The sequence below is a fragment of the Melozone crissalis genome, unplaced genomic scaffold (genome assembly GCF_028551555.1).
Source record: "Melozone crissalis strain CALT ecotype California unplaced genomic scaffold, PUWL_Pcris_2 ptg000008l_1, whole genome shotgun sequence".
Classification (NCBI taxonomy): Eukaryota; Metazoa; Chordata; class Aves; order Passeriformes; family Passerellidae; genus Melozone; species Melozone crissalis.
The window spans coordinates 10,184,589-10,206,775 of record NW_026535786.1 but is presented as its reverse complement, the minus strand read 5'-3'; the positions used below and the strand labels follow the sequence as shown (position 1 = coordinate 10,206,775).

General features: G+C 43.4%; 1 protein-coding gene across 6 annotated transcripts in view; it reads right to left on the bottom strand.

Annotated features, from left to right (window-relative positions):
• PAK1 (p21 (RAC1) activated kinase 1) overlaps positions 1 to 22,187 on the bottom strand; it is an 87,189-nt gene that overhangs the window by 50,509 nt on the left and 14,493 nt on the right. The window contains exon 1 of one of the 6 annotated variants that reach the window (XM_054269693.1): positions 21,070 to 21,091. The exons of 4 other annotated variants lie outside the window; for them this stretch is intronic. The gene's annotated coding sequence lies outside the window, so the exon portion shown is untranslated. Of the gene's footprint in view, positions 1 to 20,975; positions 21,046 to 21,069; positions 21,092 to 22,187 lie in introns of those variants that run through there. One more of the 6 variants, XM_054269691.1, reaches the window with a different exon arrangement.

Genomic DNA, 22,187 nt, shown 5'->3' with positions numbered 1-22,187 from the left:
TATTCTTAAATTACCTATTTAAACTACCTATCAAAATCTACAAATCTGGAGCAGAGAATTTTAATCCTCTGCTTTCTTTTCAGTAGTCCATTCAGAAAGCAAACCTTCCAGACATCTGTTGAATGTGTGGTCACTTATTTACCTGATGCTTTCAATTCCTGTGGCCCACACAGAGCTAACTCATTTCCCTGCAGAACTGAAGAAAGTTCAAATTCTGACCCCTTCTGAAAAGCCTGTCCAAGATCAGCATGTTTCTATGCTCCCATCACCAAGTCATTGTACATCCAGCTCTTGCCCGTTGCACCTCTCCATTCCAAGCTTACAGACATCTCACAGCATCCCAGAGAATACACTGAGATCCTCTGAAAGCATCAATATGCATTTGGATCATCTGTTAAACCCACAAGGCATCCACTGTCAGAAGATTCATAGAGTCAGTGTGTATGACTTCCTCTTCACCATTTCTTTTTAAAAATATTTCAGTCCCAATTCCCACAGAACCAGAATGTCACCTGAAGAGGACTGTTTGCCTTCAGAGCTACCTGAGAATTCAGCTTTTCAAGCAAAGCTGAGCTATCGAAAAACCAAGTTGCTTACACATCTAGTTTCCATTACGGAGAAGAAGTAAAATATTGTCTGTTACACTCAGCACAGGTAAAACTGTTCCTCTTCTTCAACATTTCAGAGCAAAGAAGTCAGTAAATTTTTAATCTAAAAAGTGAGAAGAGATTACAGACCTAAAAAAATTACAAAAGCCATGTCATTCTGTAATGCTGTTCACAAGAAATGAGTTCTACCTTCAGGAGTCTGTCATTTGGATTATTAATTTTTTTAAATGTGAAAGGGCTGTATCCCAACACTGACTTTCCAGTCTAAGAGCATTCTGGTCTGAAGATGATTGACCATAGCAAAAAAATCAAGCTAAAGAGTGCAGGAAGTGGCTTCAGACCTTTTTAGCAGGTATATGATTTCAAGCACCAGTTTGATATTAGGTTGAACATCCAACAGCACAAGAAGCACCAACTCTAAGCCAAAGATAGGGCAATTCCCAGCTTACAGCTGAATAGAGGCAACAAAAAACCATTCTTCCTCTCTGGCGGAATTCAGGATTTCCCTCTGGCTGTCCTGGACTGCCAAGACCCCTGCCAGGGGGCTCAGAGACCCTGGCACAGAGCCCAAGATGCCTGTGGTTTTGATTGTGACCCCTGGAGGAAGCTACCAACCTTAGATGAAGATCTGTAAGCCATGACAGTTTAAATAGAATGACAGTGAATTTATCACAGGGTGAAAAATAAGATTTTTGGGGTTTTTAGAATGGGGATTCAGGGGGCAAGATGGAGGGATCTGGGCATGCCCAGCCTTTCTCCTTCTTCTTCTTGGCGTCCAACTTCTGCTGTGATGTTGGCACTTTTAGATTGGTTTAGAGTAGAAGCTCACTGTCTAACATAGGTGATAGGTAATGGAAAGTTATTTTAAACATTGTACACGTCGTTTTTAGCATAAAAAGATAACACCGCCCCAGGGACAGGCAGAGTGCCTCTGACTGTCTTGCTGAACGGACCTTGGCAGGACAGAAGAAAGAATTTTACAGATAAGATACAATAAACAACCTTGGGACTGAGAACTGAAGAGCTCTGACTCCTTCTTTGAGCGCCGGGCTGAGAAAAGAGACTTTCTAATGTATCTCAGGGTCACTCTGACCAGCTAAAGTCCCGAGACCTCTCCAGCTATCTGAAGTTCTCTCCTTTCTTGAATCCTTATAGGAGGGCACTTTTCCTGCACTTACACTTTACATGGGATTCAACGTAAGTAGAAATTCCACCTTTCACATTACTTTTTGGCACAATATTCACACAGAAAGATAGATTTTAAAGAGAACTTGAGCTTGTAAAAATTGGACCTTTCTACTCCACAAGTTAGACAACGTGTTCCAAAATCATACTCTGTGTAGTAACAGTAATTAACATTTTACCAGTTTCCTCAGAGTTTACCAGTTTCCTCCTCTGCAGAGCCTATGAAAAATCATTTAACTTTTCAAGTCACAAACACCACTGGCCCCATCAGCCTCACAGACTCAAGAGTGGTTTTACAATAATGGGTCACACTTCTGCAGGCAATCTTCAACTCCTGAGCAAGAACAATGCTGGCCAGAGCTGTGACAATGCAAAAGTGACAGGCAGCACTTGAGCACAATCTGGTCAACAGTTACTGCTTGGAGATCCCATGAGAGCTCCACTAGAGATATCAGAGGAAATACTTTTGCAGGAATCCTCTCACAGGCACAGAGGTGGAGAAAGAAACAGCACAAAGCTCTCAAGCAGTACTTTACTTGCTCTTGTACTAATGAGAGAAATCCACAGCAGTACAGACTTCAGCATAAGCCACTCATGAACACTGTGGTCTGTCAGTACCCAAATACTGTCTACAAGAAATGTGCAGGGGAACTGTTTACAAGGGCATGTAGTAATAAGAGAAGAGGAAAAGGCTTCAAACTGACAGAAGGCAGAAGGTTTCGATTTTCTGTTAGGAAGAAATTATCTGCTGAGAGAGTGGTGAGACAGGCTGCCCAGAGAGGTTGTGGACAGCCCATCCTTAGGAGTGTTCAAGGCCAGGTTGGATGGGGCTTTGAGCAACCTGGTGTAGAAAGGTTTTCCTGACCTTGGAAGGGGGTTGGAATGAGATCTTTGAGGTTCCTTCCCACTCAAACCATTCTATGATAGATACGCTGGCTCCAGGCAGCTTGACCTGGCTAAGCCATGACACTGTCCATGCTCCAAATACACCTCCAACAGCAGTGAAGACTGAGCACAAAGACAAGCACAAAGCCAGGTGACACAGATTTCAACCTGATAACACAGTTTCAACAGACATTCAAGCACAGCCCCAGTTTCCTCTAAAAATGAAAGGTTTCAGTGAGATAACTTAAATCTACACAAAGCCTTGAGTCATTTGCTGGGTCAAGATCCAGCTGATTCCAAGAATCTGTATGCAGGCTGTTTACCCAGAAATTAACCTACTGCCTCAGAAAGTGTTTCTTAATTTAGAAGAGTGATTGCTTACAGCACCTGCTGCCAGCCTTGCAGCCCCATACGCCAGCTTCCCCAAAATGAATGCTAAGTCTTTTAAATTTATTTACATAAGTCATTAAGAAAAGAACTAAAAATCTGTGCTAAATGTAAAACATAACAATCAGCTGGGTTATCAGCAGCAATTGAAACTGTGATTTCCAAAGTAAATAGCGTGAGTTAAGGCAGTTTGAGCTGAAGTTGCACAGCCAGCCCTTGTGGCAGACTCCCTTTCTCAGCCAGGAATAAACAGCAAGCACTGCCCCGGAGACACCAAATTGTGTATGTACATGGCACACCACCTCAGAAGTGGCCCCACACAGCACGAGAACCTGTGCAAAAGAGGTGTCCTAGCTTTAAAGCCACATTATCTGAAGGCTTTAAATCTAAAGCCAAACCCACAATAGCCTTGTCATGCAAGCAAAGAGCCTCTAGCAGTAGCTGATGACTGAGGTCAGCAGGCAATGGAGAGAAGGAAAGAATAGAAGAAAGGAAGACCAAAGAGCAGCTTGATTCTCAAGCCTTAGCCCTCCTCTAGAAGTTTCTGTTCACATCTGCAGATAGAGACTCTAAATAAGTACACAGGCCCTAACAGGATGTATCCAGGAATGCCATTGCAAGGCCAGGCTGAGTAATTTTTGATCACTCATGGCAACTGGCAGAAGGGCCCATAGACTGGAGGAAAGCACATGTCCATCCTGATGTTCCAGAAGACCTTGGGAACCACAGGTTCACCTACAGGAACCTCACCAAGTTCAACAAGGAGAAACACAAAGTTCTGCACTCAGGGAGGAACAACCACAGGCACCTACAGGTGCTGGGTTCATCCAGATGGAAAACACTCAGGCAGAAAAGGACCTGGGGGTCCTGGTTGTCAACAACTTGAGTGTGAACCAGCAGTGAGTCCTTGCAGCCAAGAAGGCAAATGGCATCCTGGGCTGTATTAGGCCAAGTATTGCCAGCAGGTTCAAGGCAGATGATCCTTCCCCTCTCCTCAGCACTTGTGAAGGCACACCTGGAGTGCTGGGTCCAGTTCTGGGCTTTCCTCTATGAGGGGCACACAGGCCAGAGAGAGTCCAGCAAAGGGCTGCAAAGATGCTGAGGGGAGCATCTCTTCAATGATGAAAGGCTGACAGAGCTGGGAGTGCCCAGCCGAGAGAAGTGCAGGCTCAGGGGGATCCATCCCATCAATGTCTATAAATACCGACAGGGAGGATGCAAAGCAGATGGAACCAGGCTCTCACCAGTGATGCCCAGGGCCAGAGGGCACAGGGAGAAACTGAAACACAGAGGACCCCTCTGAACATCAGGAAACACTTTTTCACTGTGAAGGTGACCAAGCACTGACAGGCTGGCCAGAAAGGTGGCAGAGTCTCCATCCCTGGATATTCAAATGCTGTCTGGGCACAGTCATGGGTGGTGGAGTCTTCATCCTTGGAAATATTCAAGTGCTGTCTGGGCACAGTCATGGATAACTGGCTGTGGGTTGCCTTGCTTGATTACAGCAGGTTGGGCCAGATGACCTCTGGAGTTCCCTTTCCTCAGCCAGTCTGTGATTCTGTGAAGATACAAGCCTAAAGGTGTACAGGCAACAAGAAGAGCCCTTTCAAGACACAATGCAAACTTTTACCTCCATTTTAACGACTGAATGCATATTTTTATTTTGCTTGAAAAAACTGACATTTCACGAATGGTAGCTGAGATGTTATGTGCTTCCTTGCATGAGAAGGGGTTCAGAATTAAAGATGGAACCCTTTACCACACAGGTCTGTCTCAGAGAAGAGTCAGCCCACTCACTTGTGTGCACACAAATTGGAAGCAATCCACATTTGGGGGCTTATTTCTTTGCCTAATCAAGACCGAGGTTATTTGCAAAAATCCGGCTGGAATCTTGAAACCCACTTCAGGCACTCAGAAGGATTTTTTCAGCACTTGAAAACATCCAACAGTCTATGCCTGCTTCCTCCCCTGACCCATATATATCAAACTCTAAAAGCCACAAGCGGCCTATACAGAAAAGTCTGCCTTTTAGGATATGGAACAAAGAACATAACATTCCTGTCTGAGTGCAACAAAAACAGTTTGAACAAGATCTCAAAAGGTCGCAGTCATTACAGCCTCCCAGAACTAGAGGCACCCAGTTGCAATTCAAGCTACACAGCTCATCTCTTTCAAGCCCAAAAGCTTGGCTAAGTTTGCAGGTCTTCTGGGGACACTGAGCAAAGCACTGGAGTGCCTCAGCTCCAGACACCAGCTGCCTCAGAAGCCAAAGCAAGCAAAGTAAAACTCAAAGTATTGAGGCTTAGGAGAGCTGTGTGGGCAAAATATGACTTCACCCATTGCTTTGCAGCTGTGTAGCAGGCCCAGAAAGCACCACGCTTCACATGATTCCTTAGGGTGTTCTTATGTCCTTGCTTATAGCTTATGTATTGAAGCATCTTCTAATCTGTACATTTTTCCAAAAGAACCCACTATCTGCTGTTTCACAATGTACAGTGAATTAATGAGGGTTTAATATAAATAACTAGCCTGAAATTATTTTGGAAGAGAAAATGCACAAGAAAAGCATACAACTCCTCCTTCTTCCACCCCCTTGAACAGCTCTGCCTATACAAGAGGCTCATAAAATTTCAGGACCTTTTTCTAAATGTTAAGCACTGCACGGAAAAGCATTCATGCATAAAACACTACTCAGTGATAAAACATTACTAGTGTGGGTGAAAGAACAACTTCTGCCAGGTAACACAGAATACCTGAAAGTGCACAGTAGCTCCACTACCCCTCTATAAACGGAGGACAGGTGAAGTGAGTTGAGAAAGGTCACACAGGTCCACAGCAGAGAAGAAACACATCTTCCAGGGTTCTGTCTTGTTCTGGTTCTGCTCTTGCAACCCTCCAACCCTCTGTTAATTTTGCAAGTGACTCGAGCAAGGCATGGAGCAGGGATCTGCTGCTGGAACAGGCTGCCAGGCAGAAGCTGCTGCAGCTGGCACCCCTCTCAGAATGGAAACAGCTCAGAGAGCAGGAGGAACTGGCAGTGCTCTGCCATCCTTATCCATCTTCTGTGCAACTTTCCCAATCAGACATATTGGCACTGCTCGCTCTCTTTTGCCTTTCCACCTGAATGAGCCTCACAGATTTGTTCCTGGTTTAAACTACCAAGTGATTACAACACTTTCCCCTACTCCCTATAGGGCACAAGTTGCATAAAGCAGAGATTTGCATCACTGCTCCTGGCACAGCTTACAGTGTTCCTGTTCCAACCACCTGTGCCAGGAATGGGATTTTCATGTCATAGAATCATAGGGTCACTAAGGTTGGAAAAAAAACCTTTAAAATCATCAAGTCCAACTATCAACCCAGCACCACCACCACATTCACCATTAAACTATGCCTTCAAGTGACATATTCACACATTTTCTGAACACTTCCAGGGATGGTGACTCCACCACTTCCTTAAGCAGTCTATTCCAATGGTTTATAACATTGTTGTGGGGAAAAAAAAATCCTAATATCTAATCTAAACCTTCCCTGGCATATCTTGAGGCCATTTCCTCATGTTCTGTTAAATGAAGAAAATGGTCAGGCCTCTTTCTCTGGAAAAAAATTTCACCATCAGACATTTCTCTACAGCTTCTGCCCTCTGAGGTGCTTAAAGCCCTCAGCACATCCCCTCAGACTGCCATGACTGACACTGACCTTGTTCCCCACTTACCTCACAGCAGGCTGAGTCTGTTGACCTCCACTCAAAGCACATGCTCCAGCCTCTGAATTCACCCCAGAGCAAAGCACATCCAAGCTGTGACACAACCATCACATTCCTTTCTCTCTAACGTGCACTCATTTATGTTGCTCTGCTGAACAGCTGAAGGACATCTATTCCCACAGGTTTATCTTTGCCCCATCTCCTTGCTCATCTGTTTCCTCCTTCCCCAGGAAACTGGTGGCAGATGCCCACCTGGGGCTGCAAAGCCCCAGCATCACCAGTTAATTACCATCAATTTTAACTTTTAAACACTTTCCAGATCAATGGCATGAACTGCCACTTCAATGAAAGATTAGGAGCCGAGCATCAAAACTCTCCTTTGATTCATATAAGATTCTGGGAAGAGAAGCCAATTTCTAGACACTCTCTAGAGCCAGCTCTTGGGGTAGAAACAGAAATAGAACAAAACCAACATTGTCCTCACGCAGTGGCATCATGCCAAATCTCTCTAGGCTTTTGGCATCAGAAAAAATTGCCAGCTACCACCAGATTCAGCAGGAATCAAGCTGAAGGTCTCAGCTGTGCAGTCTGTCACCAGTTCAGCTTCTTCAAATACACTGAGGTTCTGATAACAGGAGAGCAAAACTATCTCCAGTATGAGATGCTTTCTGAAAGGGGTGCTTGCTTCAGTCACCACACACAAGCAGCAGGTGCTAACAACATGCCAGGTTTGACTCACAAACTTTATTAGCCTCTTTACAGAGTTTGTGGTTTGTTTTTCATATTTCTCTTTGCACACAGTGAAAGAGATCCTCTTTTATTTGTATGCTCCACTTCCAGTACAGTCCCAGCAACAGCTGAGCTTTAACACCTTTATCACTTTTTTTTCTTAACAGTAAAATAAATAAACAAAAGGCCACATACTCACCCTGGATTTTCCCTCCTTAATGGTACAGAAACACTTTGGTCATCTGCTCCCTGTCCCTTCCAGGTTTTACAACTTAGAACAAATTTTAGCCAAGAGCATTTGTTTGTGACTTCCAGCGCCATTTGTTTTCTTTCTCAAAGATTCAGAGAACCATCTTGACCCAATCCCATTAGTGCTGCTAGTAAATTAGCAACTCAGCTGGCAGGTGGGGATCATATTTGATCATAACAGGCACCCCTGTTCCAAGGGGATGGGTAAACCAAGTGTTCCAATACAAGACCGTGGCAACGGGCAACATGGCAGAAGTTGTCTGAGCCAGTAACAGGACATGGCTGAAAGGGCCTGGAAGCAGATTCACATCCTGTTTGGCCAACACAGGGACAACAACCTCAGGCAGAGCTGCAACAGCCACTCCAGTATCTGCCCAGAACCACAAATTAGTGGCCCAAAATAAAGCTGTGAGGAGGCAGTGCCTCTGCATTGGTTCAATTCCTCTGGCTGTCAACCAGCTTGGAGCAAGTCCCACAGGTACAGAAAACCTCAGAGACTGGAATCAGGCCTCCCATCGGTGAGGCAACCCGATTTCACTGTCCTTTTCATCAATCCCTCAGGGCTGTTTTCACTCTCTCATGAGAATCTGGGATATAGTTATGTAAAAGAGATTCCTCATCCTTAATTAAAATAAAGTTCACATGCACACCCTGCTGAAGGCAGCATTAAAAAAAAATTACTTCTATGAGGAATAAGTCACTTATAATTAAAAAAAAAAAACCTCATTGTGCATACAAGGGAGTGTCGAACACTTGCCAGCCACCTGGATAATTGCTTCCTATTAAAAACTGCACAGGAGAGCCCTGGGGAAAGGAAGGGTCACACAGTGATTCTTGTAAAGGCAAGAGTCTTGCAAAATGCAAGTGGGATTTGCCTTGCACAGGTAAATGCCTGAAAGCCTGTCACCAAATTCTACCTATTCTGAGGCTACAGCCACCAATTGTCCACTGCACTAGTATGGCCTTCCACCTATTTTAAAATCAAAGCCCATGTGTTTAATCAAAAGTTCCCTGGTTGTAAAAGCATGAGAGCTGATGGCTCATATCAGCTTTACCTGCTGACTTTGTGATTTAAACCTGTGCCCCTTCCTTTCTTCCCATATGGAACAGTCTCAACTATTTTAGCTTCTTCTTGGAAGGTAGCCCATTTCATTGCCCTTTCTGCAATGCCACTGTGCTCTGCAAGAGATGTGGAGACCAGAACTGCACATATGGGTGCACTGAGCATTTATACCAAAGCCAAATGGTGTTGTTCATCCCTTTCCCAATGAGGATGGTGGCCTTTGTGGTTGCTGCTGAAGTGATGTTTCCCTCTCCATCATAAGATGTGAAATTGTCCCAAATGTTTTACTTCCTATTATCCATGTGGCTTTCAAACCATAAAAAAGCCTTTCCTCCAAACTTACAGGAGCTTCAGGGGTTGACAGAAATATTCTGGAAATCCAAACATCTTATATCCACTTTAACCCTTCCTTATTGACACCCCACAGAACTTCATGGGATTGGGAAGCAGGATTTTCATTTTCAGAAGCCACACCAACTTTCCCATTAACAGTTAACATTTGTCTACATATTCAGAGATCCTTTCCATTCCTGGTAGCATGACTCTTTGTTGTGTTGTTCCCAGGATCCCCTCTAGAGCCCTTTTTATAGTTGGGAATCACACTGGCAGCTCCCCAGTCCTCTGGCACAGCGGCTGTCTGTAGTGATAAATTAAACAGCTTGGCCAGCAGTTCTGCAGTTTCACATTCAAGCTCCTCAGGATTCTTGAACGCCATCCAGCTCTGGTGACTTATTAACATTTCTCTATTTGGTCTAATTTTTCCTTTAGTAATTACCTCAAATTCGTTTATGGATCTATTGGCTGCAAAAAATGCACTTGACACAGGAACATCCCCAACACCTCCAGCAGTTAAGACTCAATATTCTCTGCTAATGGTTTATCATTTTCAAGTAGCTTTCTTACACCTTTGACATCAAGCACTCCCCAAGATGCCTAAATCTTATTGGATTATATCCTCACACATAAATATAATATTTATGTCCTAGTGGATATAGTAAGAGATGTGCTAACATCTCAGAAGAACAGTCCCAAGACAGGCTGTTTTACCTACCTGGTGTTCCCCTCCTACCAACCTGTGCCCTGGAGCAGCTGTCACCCTGCTTTTCCTTCCTGGCGGAAGTTTTAGATACCACAAGCGATCAGTGAGATTAAACTGTATCACCATGGCAGCCAGCTGTAAGGCAGGGTGGAGATTCAAGCACAAACAATCCAAGCTTGGGACAGGAGTTTCATAAAGATCCTCCTGTCTGGGAAGGCCCGCACAAATGGGAAGCAGCTTTTGTGTGATGTGATGACATTTATTGATGCCAACAAATCTGAGGTGCCAACAACTGCAGATTTCAGTGGTTTACCCTGACTGAAGTACCAAAGCAGGCACCTTCCTTGCTGCCACACAAAGTGTTTCTGTTCCTCAGCAGCAGGTCCCTGTGACACTCACAAGGGTCTATGAAAATTCTCCTTTTGAATGAGGCCGTGTGTGGGGCTACCTGCCTGCACAAGCACTTGCAGAGTAGAGACTCTGTTTCTTTCTTCCACACCCTCCATTCCTTGGCATTTATACCCTTCAGAAGCCCATAGCAGCCCTGCCTTCCCACTCACTTTATAAAAACTACACAAGTACATAGCTTTTATCTTCCTCTTGCGTCAATCCCTCCAATCCCAAAGTCGCTTCTGTTGCTTTCCTTCAACTTCCTTCTGTTTATCTACTAGAAAGTAACAAAGATCAAAGCCACCATTACATCATAATAAAAAAATCCCCCCACCCTTCACACTGATTAGCAACATCAGACCCAATTTTCAGAAAGATATTTAAGAGTTTTTTAAAATATTTTACCAGCTTAGGTGCCAAATCCCAACAGTTTCCGAGGGAATCAAGCGCCCACGCGCTTTCTGGATTCCCACTAGATGCCTACCCACATCTTTCAGTACGTAACCACATGAAACACTACTTTTGTTCTCAAGGTTAGGCTCTCAAGTGTTGCTAACACAGTCCCTGAATGTTCCCACTGAAACACAGAGGCTACTGAGAGAGTTATGCCTCCTGGTTAGGGAGAGGAGAAAGAAAAAATAAAAAAGGAAAAGGAAAAGAAGTAGGGGGGAAAAGACAAGAAAAAGGAAAAGAAAAAGCTCTCCACAACTTTTGGCTTTTGCTCTTTTATGCCAGGCAGATCTTACCAAATACCTGCTGCACAGTTCCTGCCAGATGAAAGCTTTGTTTTTGTCTTGGCTATGAATTCTGAGGCACAGATGTTGCTGAAGTCTTTCTGTATATATTGCAGGGTATTCAGAGATAAAATGACATTATGCTATAGCAGAAATGTATTTTCCTACTCCTCCTGTGCCTCTGTTTCCCTGTTTGCCCTTTACACCTATATGACAGAACTAAGCATATTATTTCTCCAGCACAGTTGTGTTTTATGCTCACTGTGAGCCTTTACTGGCTGTGTTTAGGTAGAAGGTGACAAAGAATCACAGCACCTCCATGAAAAAGCCATCAAACATTTGTACAACTCCTACACCATGAAGTGGAGGACTGCAAGGTAGAAGGGGAACAGCAAAACAGTAGGATTATTTAATTTTGTGAGACTGGCTGCAGTATTAGCAACTTAATTCTGTCTCAGAGTAAAAATATAGTTCCAGCTAAACAACAGAAGTAGTTTGGCCCAGCTCATAATCCTTCTCTCAATTCTGAAAAACTTCTCAAGAATACATATAACACTTACATGACACAAGACATAATCCAGATAGGGGATGGGAAAAATCCCAAAAGTGCTCTGCTACACTAACAAATGAACGCACTAAGCAGAGCACAGAAGTCCCTACAGCATGGCAGGGATTACAGGAATTATTCCTCCATATGGAATCAAAGAAGGATTGAGAGCAACAGAACAATGGGATGGGGAGAAATACATGATCCAGTCGTGATTTTTTGGCAGGGTCTTTCTCACAAAGACATTTATTAAAGACAGAGAACCAGATAGAGAAGAGTCAAAATCAAAAGGCAGAGAAAGTTTGGGCTGTTCAGCCTGGAGAAGAGAAGGCTCCAGGGACACCTTAAAGCCCCTTCTAGTACCTAGAGGGGGCTACAAGAAGGTTAGAGAGGGACTTTTTACAAGGGCATGGAGTGACACGGCAAGGTGGGGGGTGGGCTTAAGCTGAAGGAGGGTAGGTTTAGGTTTGATATTAGGAAGAAATTCTTTACTATAAAAGTGGTGAGGCAGTGGCACAGGTTGCCCAGAGAAGCTGTGGATGCCCCATTCCTGGAAGTGTTCCAAGACCAGGCTGGATGGAATTTTGAGTAACCTGCGCTAGAAGAAAATTCCTTGTCTATGGCATGGGAGTTTAAACTAGATGATCTTTAAGGTCATTTCAAGCCAAGCAATTCTATGATTCCATAAAATCCATTCTGCACGAAGGACTTTCAGTTCTGCAGCATAAGCAGGTCCCTCAGGAGCTGACTGGGCAGGTGCTAGAGGTTCAGACAGCTTGGGGATAGAGGGATGTAGGAACAAAATAAGCAACATAAAAAGCTGTACACAGCAGGTATCACAATGACAGAATTAAAAGGCACTTACTTGAGTGTCAGTTCTGAGGAGCCGCTAGATCTCACCGTGTGTCTCACAGACCTTACTTCCAGCACTCAGACCTGCAGGCAGCTCCGTGATCTTTAATACTACACCACAGCTACAGTCACTCACACCGCTTTGCAAAGTTTCCTGCCAGGTCAGCTCACAGCCAAGTGCTGAAAGGGAAAAGCACCCTTGCCTTTGGATGGCTGTGTGCCACGATGAGCTCAGCTGTGTCAAGCTTCATCCTCCCATCTCAGCTCCTAAGAAACTCAAGCAAAGAGCACACTCCCAGCAGGTGGAGAGAGATCCCTCCTGTCCTTTCATCACGCACTCAGTCTCCCAGAAATTCCAAGTTCAGAATTATACTTTTAATGTTAATTTTGAGTTGACCACATCAAAAGGAAAACAGCTGCCAATGACCGCATCCTTGCTTTATAGTTTGGGGGAGGAGGGGAGTGCAAGCCGGTTTTGAGAAAAAAAACCAAAACACAAGCTTCTCATATGCTAGTTGAGAAGAATCTTAAGTCAACCACACTCTCCTCCAAAATTTGTAGTTAATTCATTAGCAATTTAGAGCCCTCACAGAGAGAGTTTTTCTGCTGAAACAAGCACAAGTTATGTTTACAGAGAACCCATTCCCTGCTCAGCCCATTCATACCCCGATAAAAAGAAAAAAGGCTCACAAAAGGCCCATCATGGAAGGCAAGCACATGAACTCATGAGAAAGGAGAACACAGAGATCAAGCATGCTCATCATCTTGGATTTCAGACGATTTACCTACAGCTACAGGAAGTGCAGATGGAACAGGATCTCAAGCCTTCAAAAACAAACACAGCTACACCACACATTGGATGAGATCACCTTGTTGAAGTCACTGCTCCTCAATACTGAGCCAAAATAACAGGGTGGGATTCAAAAAGCAACATCATCACAAACACAAAGCATCCACTATAATACTAAATTTAAAGCAGATATGATGTAAAAAGCAGAAAGCCACTTGCTGCTCAGGTGAGATTCTTTTCATCTTCATGACCATTACATCCTAAACTGCACATTTACACATTTAATGCTGCCATATGTCATCATGTGATTAAATGTTTTTGAAACAAACAAAAAAAAGCCTACACAAACACTGTTGGTGGCATTTGGACTATGTCCCAGGCTGAATAAGTATTGGATCAGAAGGCAGGAAGGAGTCCTGCAGGATGTACCTAGTGTTAGAAAGAATTGGCTCTTAAAAAAAAATTATTACGTGAATTCAACAAAAAATAATATCTCGATGATCATCTAAAGAGATAAAGGAAATCAAGCTGAAAGCATTTCAACATTAGCATTTTTCTAAAGTAGAAAATATCTTTAAACAAAGCCTTTGCCTGCAAGAATAGACATTTTTGGTTGGACAAATTAAATGACTAAATTCTTACAATTTTTTACAGCTCATCACTTCTGAATGTTTTCCTTTTGCAACTCAAGGACTTGTTTCAGAGGCACACAAACCAAATGAAAAGCTGGCATTCTGAAGTCTACAAGGTAGTGAGGTTTGTGATCTGCCCTTGCAGCCTTCTCTTGCCCTGACACCCCCAAATCCCCTCTTCACCGTGAGTCAACTGGAAACAAGCTTGGGAGGGGGGACTGTTCATATGAGCTGGCAGGGCACTGTTTCAGCAAGTATAACTCAGATGTGAAAGGCACAAGCCCTGCTATGACAGCGCACTGAGTCACTTGATGACAAGTCATTGAGGCATTTAGAGATGGATTCTGAATTCTAACAAGTGACACTGTTTTGCCTCCTCGAAGGGAAGGATGTGCCTTTATTGAACCAGGAATCCAAACACCGCCTGTGGCCATCTGCCTCCATCTAAAGACAGCCGACACAGAGGAATATACTGTTGCATATTTTCTGTCTTGCAGGAGAGCCCTGAAGGAATCTTGAGTTGTTTGCTTTCTCTTCTTGAATCAAGTCCTGCTCTTGTCATTCCTAGCCTACCCTTACCTCCTCAGCCTTTCTAATGAAATCTACAGATTTAAATATTTCCAGGTATCTCATTACCAAAACTACCTGTGGGATAGAGGAAGATAATGGGTTTCTTCCTCTATCCAGTCTTCATCCTCCTCCCAAGCCCCAAAGAAGATGCTTTGTACTGGGGTGGAGGACAAAATATTTTACCTCCCTGCTGCTCATCTGTGCTTGCCCAGTATCTTCAGGATCACAGAAGTATGAGGAATCTGTTTCTCATCAGTCTTAGGAGTGACCAGGGAAAGAAAAGATAGGCAGGAGATGAACAAGGTTTCTATAAAAAGGCAAAAGGAAAACCAACAAACTAGCAAACAATAGTTTAGGAGATATGATCAAGGAATAGAAGCACAGAAAAGAAACCAAAGAGGAAGAATACAAAAGTTAGTTCCCCCATACACACTGCAAGTTAAGTTCAGTATTGTTGTCAAGGCTCCCAGAAATGTCAAGAGACACAAGTATGACACTGGAGGTTACAGCTCCAGATAAAGTGTCAGTTTAATTTTATTCATCCTCTTTAAAATCTGGTTTAGGAATATATGCAAAGGAATTGAAGCAGGCCTGGAAAAGTAATCCCAGTCTCACTTCTTCAGAGTCTTTTGGCTGTGGCATGGTAGTGGATGAGACTCCTGCTGATTGAGTAAAAAGGGTGTACCACATTCACAGCATTCTCTCTGCTACCAAGGGAGTGAAAATTGCACAAAAGAATTTATAGCACACACAAATGTAAGAGACTGCAATTTTTCCCAGATTACCTGATTACCAAGACATATAGGCTGATGCAACAATAAGAAATTTGATGAGACAGAAATTAAAATGCAGATTTTTACATTAGATCAAGATAATTGTGAGACAATACTTGTTGCTGGTACTGCATTTCTTCTCCTTCCTTCCCTCACAACTTCTCTGGCTTTCTGTAAGGCTGCTCAGTGAAGACTTCAGTGATTTTGGAGAATTAAGTTATAATGCTAGTAACTCACTGCTAAGAGGTAGTGGATCCCATCACTTCCTCACCCAAAATTAGGAACTGGGGGCTCAAACCAAAGCCTCTGTGTGCTTAAATCTCTTTATTTAAGTCTTCAAGGAACATTTGGATCAAATTCTGTCATTTTTCTCTACAGATAGGAGTGGGAGAAGTCTTTTTTATATGACACATATTTTTGCATAACTTCCACATCTCCAGAATCTTGGAGCTTAACAGAAAGCATCAAACACCTTAACGCACACCCACAACCGCATACATTTTACCAAAGAACCTTACCAATGACTTCGATTATCAGAAAGGGGATGGTTTTCATGAAGGACTATGAGGTGTCATCACCACTTCATTTCTAGGTCTCTCTTTGAGTTCAGCTCCCAAAGCTTTCTTGTTATCATCTGTGATCATGAGACCAGAGAAGCAACACTGGAAGTGAACACACATCTTATTCCAAGGTGGGACTGAAGACGAGCACAACAGCAGGGCAAAACAGGGATGGGAACTATAAGCTTGTGGTTAACCAGGAAAATTAGCTCTCCTGAGCAATGTGGCAAAAAAAAAAAAAAAAAAAAAAATCGATCAAACTTTTGTATAAAAAAGAAGTAGCAATGACCACATCAATGAGAAGTGCCATCCACTTAGCAACCTAGCAGTCATTCCGGGATCTTAGTTCTATGACTTCATCTTCCTCCAGCCTCTCTCTTGCATGGAAACTGAGTATTCCAGAGCAATTTCTCATTTCAGCAAGATTGGCCCTGTGTCAGGTGGCTCAAACCCTCTCAAGTAAATCCTTTATTAAAGATACCATTCAAAAAAAAAAAAAACCAAACTCCACAACAAAACAAAAAAAAGAATCCCACACAATTCTTAGTAAAGCAGAGAAATTCACATTGGAAATCCAGTCCTAAGATGTTTAAAGTTCCATAAGGCAATTAGATCTGTAGCTTTAAAAATTGCATTTATGTACTATGGAAGCAATATACATATTTCTGAAGAATTGGGAAAAATTTCACTCTTTTCCCTTTTAGGAGCAACATGCCCTTTCTATGCCCCACATATTTGTTCCTTGAGTTCCTGAGCTTGAATCAAAGGGTTTTCCTCTCTGTGTGCTGTATTTTGAGACAAATTTGTCTGATTTGCTAAAACTGGCCAGTATATGAATATCTGCTCGTTATTAGTTTTTGACCCTACCTAAAACAACATTAGCCCAATTAGATACTAATTTAGATAATTCTCAATAAAAGAAACTTTTTAGTACTATGCCTACATCTTAGAGTCTATTAAAAACACTGCCCTACCAAAACCAATGTTCTACTAAATAAAACACTGACAAACTTGGGCTCTATTAAAAGTTAACACATTCTGTGGTTTGCAGAGGAAAATGACATTAAAATTTGTCTTGTGTGAGGTATTCCTGAAAGGATAAGGGCATATAAATTGTTCTATTTCCAGAAGAACTGCAAAATGTAACAGGACTTTGATAATTGAGTGTCTTATTAATTTTAATGAGCTAATCAATATTGCATTTCGAATCCTGATGTGTCCATTTGCTGCTAATCCCTCTCTGTGCTGTGCACTCCCTGGTCTTTGCAGCTGTCACCTGACAAATCCACCTTCTCATGTGAAGGGACACAGGAGTTCAGGCTCAGGTGACCAGTTTAATGAGCGAGAAAAGCAGAGGATACATTACCAGCCTGGCCTCATTTTTTTCTCTCCTCTACCTTGACATATGCTGTCACACAGGTAAGCCTTGAGCTGAATGAATCCAACAGCTTCAGTAGTGTGCAGAGAGCTGGGAAAGAGGGGTTGGAATATCCCTCCCTTCTGCTGCTGAAGGAAACCAGCTTTTGCTTCACCCCAAACAGGTCTGAACTCTGGAAACACATGAATTCCACATCCAGCTGTGACTTCTATCCTCTCAAAGCCTGATTGAAATAAGGCATTCTTGAAATACCTACTAAAGGCAAATGATAAAATCATCCTGGTACAAAGCCTTCAAGTTGAGCTCGTTGGCAAAACTGCATAATGTTTACTTACAGATAGCTGGGGAAATTAAATACAAGTTTTACAAAAGGCATCACTTCTGTACTCTTTCCACAGAAGAGACTGGGTTAAGAGGCCAAGCCACTCTCATTTTAGGATCAGCAGAGAACGTGCTTTTGGGAATATGTAGGTACCAATAATAATCTCTCTTGTGATTTCTTCATGCTAAATAAGTTACGAGGTATTTTGCATTACACTACATGCAAAACAGGAAAAAAACCCCACATGATGCAAGCCACTGGTTCAATTAAAAATATTCCTCACTCCAGCTCTTACTTCATGAATAGAACATCAGCCCTCAGAAATGGGCTTTGCCTTGTAAAGGAAGCATCATGTAAAATACTGGTGTACCACTACAGTCATTAAGAAAGGTGATAGTTCAAAGCTGATGCTTAGAGTAAGTAACTCAAAGCAGTGCTGTGACCTCAGCAAGCCAGGCTGATAAACTGTCTCCTAACCTTTTGTACTTGATTTTCCTTCTCTCTGCTGCCACCTGGAAAGTCATCAAACGCCATCAGCAGTAAGCCATGGACAGACACTGTAACTACAGGGAGCAAGCTCACAAGGGCAGGAAACAAAGCCTTAAGGTAAACTTGAAGGACTTCCCCATTCCCAAAACACTCACAATCTGCATAGCAATTATCTTCCTCCCCCATTTTCCTTTAAGATTACAGGTGGACAGACTTTATGTTAAAAGAAGAATAAAAAAAAAGGCATGACACAAGTCTTTATGCCCCACCTGCCTGCAGCACATACTCCCCACTTGACTTCCTCACAGTCCCACAGCTAAAGGCCCACTGAGATCAAGGAACTGTTTGCAGCTAGATGTCATATGCTGCAAGGCAATCACAATATATTTTTTCCACTGCCTGTCACACAGTAGTTTGAATCATAAAGGGCTACTTTGGTGGAAATTATTTCTTTCCAGAAAGTACATTTGGCTACTACTTCTGCAATCTTATTATTTGGCCCAATTTTCACAAGCTAGGACTTTTTTTTCTACACCAGTCAACTTTTTCTCTTCCTTTCTTTAAACCTAAGATGATACAAGTTGCCTGATTCAGCACCACTTCTGACTTTTGACAGGAAGTAAGAAATAGAATGGCTTGAAGGCAGTTAGACCAGCTTAAGAGTAAAACAAACTTGCTATATGGCAGGTCCAAAGAGTACAGATTGCAAGAAGGAAGAAGCCATGGAGGAGAAGTTATTGTTTAACCTGCATCTCAGACTACACTCAAGAGATTGATAGTGTACAAGTGGAAGCTAGAACACCTGGATTGCCAGCCTGAAAGAGTGTATTAGCACACAAACCAGAACTGAATACTTGGACTTTTTCTTCAAATTCCCCTGGAAATCGACTTCTCAGATGGCTTTTTGTTTGTTTGTTTCTTCTTCCCCCATCCCAACAAAAAAATGCTAAAATGAAGAGAAAGGGGGAAAGCCACGCTGCAACAGTGGTTTTGCTGATGGATTTGTTAGCAATGCTGCCTGCATCCCCAAAGTGAGAGGAGCAGGTAAAACTCCTCTCAGCTGCTCCAATACAAAACACAACACATGGGAGACAGAGGAGACCAGGGAGACTACAAGAGGAATCAGCATTTTGAGAGTGCAACTCTCTGACCTCTTTGACAAATACCTACAGGAGGGTGACACAAGGCACAGGCTAAAAGGGCCTTTTTCTTTCTGCAGATCATACTGAGAGCCTGGGGAGACACGTTCAGCCCAGAGCAACTATGTTTTGAGCTTGGAGCATCCATGTTTTCATCCAATGGATCCCATGAAGGGCCCTGAAATTACAATGTGCACCCCAGTGTCGTGTGCCAAAAAGAAGACAGGCCATGGAAGGACCCAAAGGCATCCACACCTCTGAGGATGTGCCTGAGGTGAGATGGGACAAAAGCCAGCTCCCTTTCCTGCACAAAGCCAGGAGCAGTCACCACCACTGGGGCACTGAGTGTTACCCCTCAGAGCCACAAGATCCCATCTGCACATGCTGTGCAAAACTGCACCCAAGGGCAGGAATTTCAAACTTGAACTTCAGTTGGCATAAAAACCTGATCAGTACAAGCAGCATCAGGTACTTTTAACCTATTCATTCCCAAAGAGCATCATGTGCCTTAACCTCAGATGGGAAAACCTGATCACTGACTTCTGTGCTACATCCGTGAGCACTGGCTGACAGTCCCAGTTCTGCTGCCACCAAGGGGAATGAACCTAGCCATTCCCACCTCTGGGAACAGGGGTGCAAAGCAGCTCCTCCCAGGTGACAGCTGTGCAAGTAGAAGAATCACACACTGGACTATTTTTTCCACAAGAGCAAGCCCTCAACATCAAGCAGAACATGCTTACATTGTCCTCAATTCCTATACAAGCCAAGACATCAGGCTGAGAAAATTAGTTCGGCTCATAGCCAAGTATAGAAAAACAGCCTTTGACACAGTACAATTCTGGTACACAGCATTACTCTTCCTTCCCAGAGAGGTAAAAAGACAACGATAGGCATTCTTGTACCTGTCAGAGGGCCAATGGCTGACTAGCCTTTTAAGAAATATGGCTAGTTTTTAGTGGTCTAGTTTCAGTCTGTGTCTTGCACATCCTCACCAAGACTGGTCAGTTCCTTTACAAAGTCTGTTTGCTTCTGTAATCTGCTGTCAACAGGATGAACTGTAAAACCAGAACACTTTGAGGGTGGAGCTCTGGATCATTTCTGTATTTTTCAACTGAGAAAAGTTTATTTCAGCTCTAGGTTGTTCTGTATGCTCTTAAGCATATAAGGAAATTGGATCATAGCAACAAGCTTTTGAAATTACAAACCTTCCCACACCAAGGAAGTGAGACAGGTGCACAAAACGGAAAAAGAAGAAAAGAAGCCATACTCCAGCTCACATTTATAAAAAGACAAGACACTAGTCAGCAAACTGGTGAAATTCATGCATTGGAATCAAAGCTGAGAGAAAAGGTCTCCCTTCAGAAACCTGGAAAAGGATAATAAAACAGCTCTTTGACCTCAGAAGCAAAGAGAGCTAGCATCAGTTTTCAATCCAGTGCAAGCAAGGCAATCAGAAACACAATAAACAAGCAATATATTTTCACTTCTGGCAGTTATATTGGACTTGTCACATATTTCTTCCTATGTCCCCATGATGCACAGAAAAGCATGAACTAAAAGCCTCACTTTTCCCTATTCTTTTTTTTCTGAGCAACATCCAGAGTACATAGTAGTCCTCAGAAACCAGTAAAAGCATTCTTGCTGTCATGCTACAAGAGCATTTTCCTCTTCAAGTTTATTTTTGGCTTTCATTTCCAAATCAATGGCAGTTATATTATTCCATTTAAAGATGCAAGACTCAAAAAAGGCTAAAAAAAAAAATTACCTGGTGGTTTATTGTCCAGTCTTAGACTCCTGCTTTGTTATACAGTACAGCTGTGAACAAATTCTGTTCCGTGGCACAAGACAGACAATCCAGAGTTAAACAGAATCAGTATTTAGAAATATTCAAATTCCCACCATATCTTCTGTTCCCTGTGCAGAAATGAGCTTCATTTCTCTGACTTACCCACAAAAAAATGCACAGGGAAAAGCAGTCTCCAAGCATCCAGTGGACACACACACACAAACTGTTCCACAAGGAGGAGTTTTTCCAGCCTTACCCTATAAAGCTGAGAGCAAGATCAGCACACCCACACTAAGAGATACTGGAGCAGCAGACAGGAAGATGCTCCCTGCTTGGCCAGGTAATGTGGAAGCAGCACCGGGAAACTCCACGTGTGGAGAAGGGGGAGGAGGTTCAGTGAAAGGCATCCCTAAGCCACTGGGCAAAGAGTAATTGCGAGCAAAGAAAACAAACATTCTTCCGTCTGTGCCCGACACAGCCATTTCCCCCGGCTACAATACCTGCTTTCACTTTGAAAATGGAAAGCGTGGCTGACTGAACGGCTTTTATGGTTGTTCTTACACACATGCATCTCTCATACATAATTACCACAGAAAGTACACGCCTTCCAGCCAGTCCCAAGCAAGAGCCAGGGTTTGACACTTATTTATAAATCTTGCTCCTTGAAGAAAAAAACTCCTGGAGGCAATGTTGAAATAAGAATCAAGGAACGCTCAGCAGGAGCAGTGCACCGTGACACACATACGGATGCAGCCAGCTATTCCCAACAATCATGAATTTTAAGCCCTCTGGATAACAAAAGCAACAAGACCAGGGATTGCAGGCATGGGAGAGCTGTGGATTGGGGCATTTCCATGCACAGAGAAGACAGGAGCGCTACTGCCTCTGAAGTCTCGTCCTGCTGGCGCTGCCTCCTCCATCGAGCTCCAGGTGCATTCAAGAGCACCCAGAGGTGACACCCATCTCCGATGTCCCTTCACTGCTCCCCACTCCCCAGGGAGAAGCCCCTGCTTTGAAGGAGGCTGGATTAGAGACCACCTGACGTTCCCTCCAGTCTGAAATACGCCACGATCCCAAAGTTCAGCTTTGCTTTTAAGTACTTTACTAGCAAAAAAGCCACGGTTTCGTACACACCCGCGGGCGGAGGGGTTGAAAGACAAGTCCCACCTCTCCATCCCTCCTTCACCAGCCACACAAAGCCCGAGGCTTCATCACCCCATCGCCCAGCATGGGTCCAGCTCCTCAATTCTTTGTGTTTGTCCAAAGCGCTCGCCCCTCCAGCCGAAGCCAGGACGGGGCGCTTGGCAAAAACTGCGGGCTGAGCCCCGATTGCACCCCAACCTGTGCGCCGGGACCCCAAACATGCAGCCCCGA